Source organism: Rhinopithecus bieti, unplaced genomic scaffold, assembly GCF_001698545.2.
Source record: "Rhinopithecus bieti isolate Rb0 unplaced genomic scaffold, ASM169854v2 scaffold_13262, whole genome shotgun sequence".
NCBI lineage: Eukaryota > Metazoa > Chordata > Mammalia > Primates > Cercopithecidae > Rhinopithecus > Rhinopithecus bieti.
This window is the reverse complement of record NW_016808004.1, coordinates 4837470-4850057: the sequence shown is the minus strand read 5'-3', so window position 1 is coordinate 4850057 and position 12588 is coordinate 4837470. Positions and strand designations below refer to the sequence as shown.

General features: G+C 44.1%; 1 protein-coding gene across 1 annotated transcript in view; it reads left to right on the top strand.

The window, feature by feature from the left end:
* Positions 1-341: 341 nt before the first annotated feature.
* The window catches only part of RAB7A (RAB7A, member RAS oncogene family), an 82697-nt gene continuing 70450 nt past the window's right edge, over positions 342-12588 (top strand). The window contains exon 1 of the mRNA XM_017885010.1: positions 342-574. The gene's annotated coding sequence lies outside the window, so the exon portion shown is untranslated. The remainder of the gene's footprint in view (positions 575-12588) is intronic.

Sequence of the window (12588 nt, the reverse complement as noted above, 5' to 3'; positions counted from 1 at the left end):
TTCCTTATTTGTAAAATGGTGATAATAATTTTTGGTTAGGTAGTTAAAGTAAGGATAAATGATGCCTTCCGAAGAAGGGCACAATTGGAATGGCCAGTTTACCCCTTGACCTCTCTTCGGTGGCATTCTTTATTCTGGAGCAAGGAGGGATGGCTGAGGGAATCTGTCTGTGGGTCCAACATGGCGCCGTCCTGCTCCTTGTACGAGCCTCAAAGATGGGGACAACCGTTTGGGGGCAGACATGTTTGTAGCACGTGATCCAGGCTCAGTCCCAAGGCAGCCGGAACGTGACGCAAGGCTGAGGCGGGGCTCCTCCTCCGCACCCTGGCGTCGAGCGTCTCGTGACAGGTACTTCCGCTCGGGGCGGCGGCGGTGGCGGAAGTGGGAGCGGGCCTGGAGTCTTGGCCATAAAGCCTGAGGCGGCGGCAGCGGCGGAGTTGGCGGCTTGGAGAGCTCAGCAGAGTTCCCTGGAACCAGAACTTGGACCTCCCCGCTTCTGTCCTCCGTTGAGTCTCCTCCTCGGCGGGAGCCCTCGCGACGCGCCCGGCCCGGAGTCCCCAGCGCAGAGGCCGCGGTAAGCAGCGGGCCCAGCCCGGCCGGCGGCCTGGCCCCATCCCCCTCCTCAACTCTTCGGTCGCCAGGGCCTGGCGTCCTCCCTGTCCTCCTGGGCAAGCTCCAGGCCCAGCCCTGGCCTCGCGGGGAAACGGCATCGCTCAGGCCCCCGGAGCAGGCCAGGACCCCACCCCGCTTGGAGAGGTCGGAGGTCGTCGGGCGTGACCTCTGGCCGGGTTGCCGGCCCCGGCCGCCGGTCTCGGACGCTCTGTTTACTGTTGGCGTCGATCTCAGAGACCCAAGAGGGTTCATTGACTTGGACGGTCCTGCGCCGTGGCAGGACGCGCTAGCCGGTGGAGTTATTTAGCGCGGCGAGCAGGAGGGTGTCAGAGCCAACGCCGCCCGCCGCCGTGCCCACCTGGTGGGCATGGGTCACAGGCGCTGGGGACCGAACCGCGTTCCCATCCGGCTCTTCTGTTGAACAGCCTGACCCTGTTAGTGGGAGAGGTTCCCTGACGGCAACTGAGTCAAGGCGTGAGTCAGGTCACGTGCGCTGGGATCGCCTCAGCACTTGTGTATATTGAGGCGCCTCTGGCACTGGGAGACAGGGAGCTTTTTGTCCTAGGCATGTTACGGTAAATCCTGAGAGAAGTTTTTCAACTTAGTCGGGGAAAGATGGTAGTTGGATGTAGAGTTGTGTTTCCATTCGGACCGTGTTGGGGGCCTCTTTCTACATTCATTTTACACTTGATACCTAATGGGTCATAAGGGGAATATTGAGAATACCGACAGCAAATATTTGAGCGTTTGTTATATGCTAGGCAGCGTGGCAAGACCTTTTAACAGATCATTATGTTTAGTTCTTTGAACAACCCTCTAAAGTACCACTGTTGTACCCACTTAACACAGTGGGAAATTGAACAGAGAGGCTAAGCCATTTGACCAAGGTCACACAGCTAAGTTACGAAGCAAAGATGCAAGCCCAGGCAGTCAGACTCCAGAGCACTGTATTCAATTTCTAGGTTATACTGCTTTCATGTGCCCCTGAAGCTTGTGGTTTATCTTTTGCCACCTGGTATCTGTACCTCACTGACTTCCACCACCTCCTTTCTTTCTGTTGATGTCGTTTGAAAGTCTTTCTGGTAGCATCAGTTCTCCCTTAAAGCCATAAGAAATGCCGTTTGGGACTTATCACACATATTGTATGTAGTGTAGTTGAATTAGGAGCTCTTGAATACTGGCGGGGTACTTAACTGAGGTTTGAAAAATTTTGCAGGTAGGCCTGGCAAACCTGCCTAGTGAACCTTTCTTACAACCTTAGTTGATGGCTGTCCAGCCAGTTGGTTCTTCCCTATTCAAAATACTGCATCTTTGGTTTCCTAAAGAACAGGCTCTTGTCTCTTTCTTGTGACTTAAGCAGCTGATGAGGCACATGATTTCTCATCCATGGATTAATAAAGTCTCGTCTTAGTGTGTTTCTCTCTTCAAACCTGGGAAGGTTTGTTCAGATTTGAGTTTAAGAACTGGAAGGTGAGTTAGGAGTGCTTCTCCTGAAGGGACTGGCTAAGTTAAAGCTTAGCATTCACAATCCTGTTGTATTCAGATTTGTCTTTTTTTTTTTTTAACTTTGTTACCCAGCCTAAAATATTTAAGTGAGTAATAAGTACTGTAGCTTTATATAATGTTTGAGTTTAGAGGAGAGTAGTGATAGGCACCTTTTTATTCATTCATGAAGTATTTTGAGTATCCATTGAGTATCAGCAATGTATCAGGCGTTGTGGGATGTTGACTCAGGGAGATCGGCATGGTTCCTGTCCTCAGGGAATTTTTAAAAGGTGAATGATCTTGGCCAGAAATTGTGTTGTGGAATGATTTGGTGGTAGAACTTGAGGCTTTTTGGAAAGAGTTATTTCTTATCTCTGCTGATGAATCCGTAGTAATCCAAAGGATGGTGTTCTGGCTAACTTTAAGGCTTTGTTAATTTTAACAACAGCATTTGTATGGCTTGCCCTTCAGAGAGTGTAGAAGATAATATTACAGTTTCTAATTTATCACATCTTTTAAAGAGTAACCTTCAACACTCAACTTGTTTCTCCTTTTCCTCTGGTGGCATTTGTTTTATTTTATTTATTTTTTGAGACGGAGTTTCTCTCTTGTTGCCCAGGCTGGAGTGCAATAGCGTGATCTCGGCTCACTGCAACCTCTGCCTCCCGGGTTCAAGTCATTCTCCTGCCTCAGCCTCCCGAGTGGCTGGGATTACAGGCATGTGCCACCATGCCTGGCTAATTTTGTATTTTTAGTACAGACAGGGTTTCTCCATTTTGGTCAGGCTGGTCTCGAACTCCCTACCTCAGGTGATCTGCCTGCCTTGGCCTCCCAAAGTGCTGGGATTACAGGCATGAGCCACTGCGCCCAGCCGACTCTAGTGGCATTTTTTTTGTTCACTCGAGAGGTAGTCCATGTCACTACCATTACCTTACCACTGCAGTGTCTTTGAGCAAAGGTACATTTGGCATACTGGATTTTTTTCTTCAGCTGGCAAGAAAGTTTAATGTAGCACTGATACTGTGTCGGCCATAGTTTCAGTACCATTCTACATAGAAAAGCTGTGCTACCCTATCTCCCACAAACTTTCTAGGTTCCCTTCAAGAGAAGATTTGGATTTTGCATTTGTGGTAGAACTGCATGAGTAAACAGAGGGTGGAATGTAGAAGATACTCTAAAAATAGTTTTATTAGTATATCCTTCTAGGTAGTTAGCAACCACGTGGGGCAATTTTTTTTTTCGTATTTTTTTTGATGCCAACTGTGTCTAAGCTCACAAAACCTGTATCAGAACAACGCTTTGTAGTAAAGTGTGGCTTTGAATCAGTTTTCTGACCCCACTGCCAAGTGAAGCCAAAAAATTATGGTTATTTGATTAGCTTTTAATACGTCTTCAAAGAGTTCTTCGCTAATAACGTTTTGCTCTTACTTTGGCATTAGCCTTTGTATACAAAGATGCAGCAAACACAGACCACACAAATATGACAGTTGTCTTATGCACATTGCTTTCTGGCATTTGACACAAATATTTTAGTTTTTCCTATGATAAAGTATTTAACTCCCCATTCATATAATTCAACAAATACAGCTGAGATAGATTTGACCAGATGTTGGACTTAGAGCTGTAGGCAGGCTTTTTTTTCCTGGGGAGGTAAGGATTGGAAGTCCTTCTGAATAAGGCTAAACAGAGGTTCCCCTTGGCACTAAATGTCTTCTTCTGAAGGCAACTGAAACTGGAGAAATGAACTCACCGCCTCCCCCCTTATTTTTTGGCTATTGGCTTGCTGTTGATGACTCTTAACCTCTCATATAAGGAAGGTTGCCGCTGTGTTCTCAGGCATCCATTCCTTTGTGTTACCACGCGCTTATCTGTTAATATCATCTAATAGTTCTCTGTGCTTCTTTGTCTGCAGTTTGCTGCAGAAACATTTTGCAATGTGTGGATCTTTTCAGTTATTTGCTTCTGCATCTTCCCTCTATTCTGTTTTTCCCCACACTCCATATGGCATTAAAGACAGAAAAATAGTTTGCGTTTGGGTTTTAAAACTTTTTTTTTTTGGAAGGAGTCTCGCTCTGTAGCCCAGGCTGGAGTGCAGTGGCGCCATCTCGGCTCACTGCAAGCTCAACCTTCCAGGTTCATGCCGTTCTCCTGCCTCAGCCTCCCGAGTAGCTGGGACTACAGGTGTCCGTCACCACGCCCGGCTAATTTTTTTGTATTTTTAGTAGAGACAGAGTTTCACTGTGTTAGCCAGGATGGCCTCTAGGATGGTCTCAATCTCCTGACCTCGTGATCCGCCCGCCTCAGCCTCCCAAAGTGCTGGGATTACAGGTGTGAGCCACCATGCCCGGCCAAAAACTTATTTTTAAAACATTTCTTAATGGTGGTTGTGGTCACTGTGATTTGTGAATCAGAGGTATGAGTGATGTGGCAAGTGAAATCAAAACAGGTTTTTTAGCAGTGTCTGTTACCAGTTTCAATTTTAGTATCCCAGGCTGTGATTACAAAAACACATTTAAGAATAGCTACTTGCAAAAAAAAAAAAAAAAGAATAGCTACTTGCAAAATATCTCCTTGGGGGAGGAGAAAGCTTGGAAGTTGGTTCCAACACTAATCTACAGTACTGGCCTTGTTCATTTGCTTGAAGATGCAGTACTTAACTCATGAGACCTGGAGTCTCTGTTTTGGTGATGGCATCACTGCTGAGAAATTAAGTTTGCCTGATTCTTTTGTCCACTTCTGGTCCCCTGGGACTGTCTACAGTTGGGACCAAGCAAATCTGAGGAAGCCTATTAAGGGAAGCCTGGGACCAGGGCAGTTTAGGAATTCTCCAGCCTTGCTTGTCTCTTAGTTGGTCCTACTTGTGTGGCTGCTGCTGTAGGAGGTTCTCTCTTCTCCCTCAGCCTTTCCTTTCCAGCTTTGCTTCATACTACTGGGCATTAACCATCTCACATTAGGAGTCCCTTAAAAATTACTTTGTGAAATAAATAGTTATATCATTGATTTCCAGTATTGGTATGTAAGCGTAATAAAAAGTTGCTTTCCATTTAGTAAACTTTGTACTTTGAGTTATTTGAGAGTATATAATTACAAAGCTGCTATGAATTAACCTTAAATGACACAGCATAGACTTTATGAAAAATAGTGTCCCTTATATATGGTATGCAGTCAGCCTACCAGCAGTTCTCCCGTGCACTTACAGATACAGGGATCCCTGAGATAACTGCGAGTCATCTAAAACCCACTCTTAAATCCTCTGACCTGCAGCATGTTGGTGGTTGTTAAAAGAGCAATAACATTTTGTAGAAACCTTCCTACACATTTGCTTTTAAATGCTTTATAATATTTCTGTGCTGTTTGTAGTTTATGTATGATTTCTTTTGGTGCTCACAACTGTTGTGTGTATCTGCCTGAGATAGCTGAGGCTGTATGCTCATGTGGCTCAGCTGAAATGTCAGTTTAGGTCTGTTAACTCAGCTCAGTGCTCTTTCTGATGTACCATCTTGCCTTTCCATTATACGCTAGTGCCCTAAAGACTGCGTCATGTTACCCCTTGTAAAAGTGTATCTTTGACTGGGGGCGATGGCTCACGCCTGTGATCCCAGCACTGTGGGAGGCCGAGGCGGGCGGATGACAGGGTCAAGGGATAGAGACCATCCTGACCAACATGGTGAAACCCTGTCTATACTAAAAATACAAAAGTTAGCTGGGCATGGTGGCATGCACTACCTTTTTTTTTTTTTTTTCCTCTGAGACGGAGTCTTGCTCTGTGGCCAGGCTGGAGTGCAGTAGCATGATCTCGGCTCACTGCAACCTCCGGCTCCCGGGTTCAAGTGATTCTCCTACCTCAGGCTCCCAAGTAACTGAGACTACAGGCGCGCGCCACCATGCCCAGCTAATTTTTGTATTTTTAGTATAGATGGGGTTTCACCATGTTGGCCAGGATGGTCTCAATCTCTTGACCCCATGATCCGCCTGCCTGAACCTCCCAAAGTGCTAGGATTACAGTTGTCAGCCACCACACCTGGCCCCACTACCTTTTATTTAAAATGATATGTCTTTTTTGCTGATTATTAAACTATTCAGTTAAAAAATAAGCTAGGAAAATTCAGAAATATATAGAAGGAAAATTTGTGATTTACTACCCTGAGGAAGACCAAAGTGTTAACTGGTTATTTTCTTCCTTTGAATGTATACTTTAATACCTTCCTTTAATGAAATTCAACTCTTGGCCAGGCATGGTGACCAGTACTTTGGGAGGAGTAATCCCAGCACTTTGGAAGGGTGAGGCAGGAGGATTGCTTGAGCCCAGGAGTTCAAGACCACCATGAACAACAAAGTGAGACTCCATCTCTACAAAGAAAAAAAAAATTAGCTGGGTGTGGTGGGTGTGGTGGTTCACCTGTGCGTGGGAGGCTGAGATGGGAGGATCACTTGATTCCAGGAGTTTGAGGCTGTAGTGATTTGTGTTCGTGCCACTGCACTCCAGCCTGGGTGGCAGAGCAAGACCGTGTCTCAAGGAAAAATAAATTGAACTCTCCCCAGAAATGATGTGAGAATTTAGCTGTGGAAGAGACAGGACACTCTTGAGTCATGTGACCTGTGATACTTCTCCTAGTAGACAATGAATGATGAGAAGCTGGGGATCATAGGAATAGCTGTATTTTAAAAATGTTTAATGGTAATGAGTGAGGAACCTGATGCATCCAGCTCCAGAGTAAGGTTTATTTGCCATGGTAACACTGGATAAGTACATTGTTGCCTGTATTTCCAAGTGATTTATCATTTCTGTATTTTAGTATACATACATATATAAAGAAAAGTGCACAAATAAGTGGATGACTTGGATAATTTTTATAAACCCAGAGGCCCTCTTAGTCTCCTTTAAGTCATTATCATCGATGCCCTGATGGTTGGGTAGTGAGTCTTCTGATTTCTAGAACTGTAGACTAATTTTGCCTGATTTGGATTTTGTGTAAATGGAATCATACACTGTGTATTCTTCCGTATCTGGTTTCTTTGACTCAGTGTTGTTTGTGAGACTTTGTGTCGTTGTGTGCAGTTATAACTGGAGTTTCCATTGCTCAGTAGTATTATGTGATATATCATAATGTATTTAAGTAAAAAGACTGAATTTTAGAGTATGTGTCTGTATTCATTTGCTAGGGCTGCTGTAACAAGTATCACAGATAGAGTGGCTTAAACAGAAGTTTTATTTTCTCAATTCTGAAGGTTAGAAATCTGAGGTCAAGCTGTTGGCAGGATTGGTTTCTTCTGAAGCCTCTCCTTGGTTTGTAAATAACTGTCTTCTCTTCCCTGTGTCTTCACATGATCTTTCCTCTGTATTGTCTCTCCCAATCTCCTTTTCTTTTAGGACACCGGTCATACTAGATTGAGGCCCACCCTTATGACCTCACTTAACCTCAATTACCTCTTTAAAGGCCCTGTCTGCAAATAAGTCACATTCTGATGTATTGGGGATTAGGATTTCAACTTAAAAATTTTAGGTGGACACAGTTCACTTCATAAGAGTATCTATTCTGCTCTAGTAGATATGGCCAGTTTTCGAAAATTGTACCAGCGTACTCTCCCATCAGCAGTGTATGAGAAGTCCAAATATTCCACATCCTTGCTAGCACTTCTAACTTTTTGTCTCTTTAATTTTAGTTCCCTCTGATAGAAACTCATTTCTTTATGGCACCATGGTACAGCCTGTTTACTCAGCAGTGTAGGGGAACCTCAAGGGACTGGGGAAGGTCATCCTGGAGTAATATGTGTCAGTTTGAGAACACCTCTTGGAAATGCTACTTTCATCCATTGGGGTTAGAAGCAGAGGTTCGGCCAGGCACAGTGGCTCACGCCGGTAATCCCAGCACTTCGGGAGGCCGAGGTGGGCGGATCACTTGAGGCCAGGAGTTCGAGACCAGCCTGGCCAACATGGCGAAACCCTGTGTCTACTAAAACTACAAAAAATTAGCCAGGCATGGTGGTGGGCACTTGTAATCGCAGCTACTCAGGAGGCTGAGACATTACAATCGCTTGAACCTGGGAGGTGGATGTTGCATGAGAATTGCTTGAACCTGGGAGGTGGAGCTGAGATCTCACCACTGCACTCTAGCCTGGGCAACAGAATGAGACCCTGCCTCAAAAAAAAAAAAAAAAAAAGGAAAGCACCACTTCAGTCCAGTGAGTGAGCAGTTAGTCTTCCATAGTTGCCCATAGCTTACTTTTATAGTCTGGACTCCATTCCTGGTGGTGGAATTGGCCTATAAAAGAGTAATCTGTGGGGTATAAATCTAGCCATAGTAGATCTTGCTTTCCTTCCAACTCTCTTTTTTGATCAGACACTTGGGCCCTTAAAATATCATATTCTGTCATACATATGCTAGAAATAGGTCTGTTTTGCATATTCTGACTGACCTTTCAGATATTAGTGGGCCTTTGACCACCAGCTTGTTGGCTGCGTGATGTTCAGCTTTGTGTATCCATTATAGACCTTAGTTTGATTGAAATAACATTACATGACTTTGCCTGTCTTCCAACTTTAAGCCACTTGAGGACAGGGATGAATCACTATTCTAGAATGGATCTTGAAATATTACTAAACTTTTGTTTAAAATTTTTCCAGTTCTAACTTTGCAGAGTAAGTTATTGTTTATAGCATGTAAATTATGCTTCTGGGTCACTGATTAATATGTGTAGGTTTCCTGAATGATAAACTATGTGTTGTGTTCATTTAACAGATTTTTCTTCTCTACTATAAGAAAACACTGTTGGCTCCTGTGGGGAATTATTCAGGAATAATTATAAATACAGAGCAGATGAGAGTCATTTAGTTTAGAGTTGTTCAATGCCTAGGGTGGTGAGGGACATGTTGAGTGGATTTTTAAATAAATCAGTAGTGAGGTTACAGTTGGGAAACCATTGTAGTTGGAAGGAATGGCATAAGTCGATGAATGGATGTAGGGATTGCAGTAGCTCTAATTTGGGAATGACTGTATGTATGGAATCCAGATCCTGGTGGGGAGGGCAGGCACTGCAATCCCGTGTTTTGGAGGATTTAAGTTCAACCAAGTGGCACTTCGCTCCATAATGCTGGAATAGACACGGCATAATCCTGTCACTTGAACCTCACAAGTAAGTCAGATGGTACCCCAGTTATGGGTGAGGAATGGCTTTTATGTTGTCATTTGTTTAAAGAAACCATACATCAAGAGCTTAGTGGGCCAGGACTGAAATACTACAAGTGTTGTGCTTAAACTTTTAGAGAGTTGTTTCTTCAGAAGTGGCTTTAATGAAAAGTTAAACATGGGAGCTGGTTAGGGGAGGTGGGATAGAGGAAGAGAGCAGTAAGTTTGGTTTTCCTCTTTAGCCATTTATGGGCTCCTCTTAGCAATTTATGGGCAATCTTTTTTACTGGTTAAATGCCTGAGATAATCTAGGGTTGATATCAAAAGCTTCCAGCTATGGAAAATAGTTCTTATGTAACTGTTTTACTAGGTATCTGCTTTCCAGTTTGTCTTACCAAAAAGAAAAAAAGGCACGAATCATCCTAGTCTCTCGTTAGAGACTAAACTTTTGGTTTAGTGCCTGAGTTTAGAAAGCTTGAGAACAGTGGTGCATCACCTTGAAGAATCTGTTGATCTAAGAGTGAAGTCCTTTTCACAAGGATTGCCTTCCAAGAGACTCTTCTTTGTGTAAGTTGCCTTTGCTTTTTCCCTCCCAGCAGGAAGGCAATACCCAGAGCAAAGTACATAAACAATGTCTTTACATTTCATAGGAGGTTGTTACCTTGTTTAACGGCTCCACAATTTAAACTAAGTAGCAGTTTGATTTGTTTTCCCCCCACCCCCCCCCACCCCCCCCCCCCATGAGGATTAATAGACTAAAAGGTTCATGCTCAGGTGGTCTGTCTTGGAGCCACTGTGCCTTAGTGGTACTGGGACTAGCATCCAGTATTCCAAGTTGACAGATAATTCTTTAATGATAGCAAAAGAGTAATAGCATCTTCTGTGGAAGAACAGTCTTTGTAAATTTTATCATTCAATTTTATTTAAATGTTTTTAAAAGAAGGTTGCTCAGAGTAGTCTGTTTCTTTTGAAATATAAATTTTCCGGCGGTAAATCTTCAAGCACTATCAGGCAGAATAAGCTAGGTTATGCTATAGTAACCAATAACCTTAAAATGGCCGAAAAGAGCATTGGTTTTCTAGAGGCTCTGCATCATTCTTTCTCCAACCAATGGAGCAGCTGTGATAGGAGTATTGCTGGCTGCCTTGGCAAAGGGAGAAAAAACTGTTGGAGGCTCTTGTTCCTACAGTTAAATTCCAGCACAGGAATGACACATTATTTCATGTCAGTTCTGCTTACCGTTCATTGACCAAAATGAGGCACACCACACAAGGAATCAAGTGTGATCCTAAAAAAAAAAGAGCTTAGTTATAGATACTGTGTTGCCCATCTTTACTCGCTAATCGCCTTCCTATTCTAGGAAAGTTGTTTTTTGTTTTTTTTGGAGACGGAGTCTCCCTCTGTCACCCAGGCTGGAGTGCGGTGGTGTGATCTTGGCTCACTGCAAGCTCCGCCTTCTGGGTTCACGCCATTCTCCTACCTCAGCTTCCTGAGTAGCTGGGACTACAGGTGCCTGCCACCATGCGCCCGGCTAGTTTTTTGTGTATTTAGTAGAGACGGGATTTCACCATGTTAGCCAGGATGGTCTCGATCTCCTGACCTCCTGATCTGTCCGCCTCGGCCTCCCAAAGTGCTGAGATTGTAGGCGTGAGCCACCACACCCGGCCTTTTTTTTTTTTTTGAGATGGAGTCTCGCTCTGTCACCCAGTGACGATGCAACCCCAGCTCATAGCAGCCTCTGCCTCCCAGGCTCAAGCGATCCTCCCACCTCAGCCTCCCAAGTAGCTGGGACTACAGATGTGCACCACCATGCCCCAGCTTATTTTTTATATTTTTGATAGAGATGGGATTTCACCATGTTGCCCAGGCTGGTCTTGAACTCCTGAGCTCAAGCAATCCGCTCGCCTCAGCCTCTCAAAGTGCTGCGATTACATGTGTGAGCCACCTATCTTTCAGTCTTTTTTATTCTTTGGAGATAAGGTCTCACTCTGTCACCCAGTCTACAGTGCAGTGGCGCCATCATGGCTCACTGCAGCCATGCCCTCCCCAGGCTTAGGTGATCCTCTCATCTCAGCCTCCCCAGTAGCTGGGACTTACTTTCTGCTTTTGTACATTTATTGTCTTTTGTGAATTAGCTTTTGTTCTCTGAAGCCCGTGTGAGGTTCTTGTACCTCACCTCTCTCCCAGTTTATAAACTTTATATGGCAAGAATTTTGATTCTTTTCATGTTGCAAACATTGTTCCTGGCTTGTATCTCTTGGTCTTGTTTGGCTGATGGCATGTTTTTGTAACATAGAAACTTTTCTGTAGTCACATCTGTCAATTTGTTTTCTGTGTTTCATATTATGCTTAGGCCTTTCCCACCCCCAGGACAATAAAAACAATGTTTTCTTCTAGTAATTCTAGTACTTAGCCAGGTATTATATGTCAGGATCTTTTCCCAAATGCATAGTTTTTCCAGTATTTTATTGTATTATTATCTTTTCCTCATTGACTAGACATTTTTTTATCATACAGTATATTTCCCACCTCCATGTCTTTTTTCTTTTTCTTTTTTTTTTTAAATTTTAGATAGATTCATTTACTAAATAGAGACAGTGTCTCACTATGTTGCCTAGACTGGTCTCGAACTCCTGCACTCAAGCAGTCTTCCCACCTTCACTTCCCAAAGTGCTTGGATTACAGGCGTGAGCCACCATGCCAGGCTGTGTCTGTTTTTTTTTTTTTTAACTCTTCTGTTTCATTCTTTGTCTGTGGGACAGTACTACTGTCTTATTTGCGTGTGTTTTGTTTTATATATATACACACACACACACAGATACGTACATGCATACATATACTTATACACACACACACAACAAATTTTTTTTTTTCCTTGGAGAGAGGGCATTGCTCTGTCACCCAGGCTGGAGTACAGTAGTGCGATCACGACTCATCGACTCATTGCAGCCTTGACCTCCCAGGCTCAGGCAGTCCTCCCACCTCAGCCTCCTTAAGTAGCTGGGACCACAGGTGTGTACCACCATGCCCGATAGAGATGGGGTCTTGCTGTGTTGTCCAAGCTGGCCTCAAACTCCTGGGCTTAAGTGATCCTTCCACCTTTGGCCTCCCAAAGTATTGGGATTACAGGCATGAGTCACTGTGCCTGACCTATTTCATAATTTATTGTGATAAGCTAGGCAGTTCCCCATGTTTCCTAGAACTCTGCTGAAGTTGGATTCAAATACATGTTTACTTCTGATTAAATCGGTGCTCTTTCTATTCTTTGTCCCTTAGTCATCTTATGTCTAGCAGACTCGTTCATCAAGAAATTTAGAGGGAGCCTGGGCGCGATGGCTCATGCCTGTAATCCTAGCACTTTGGG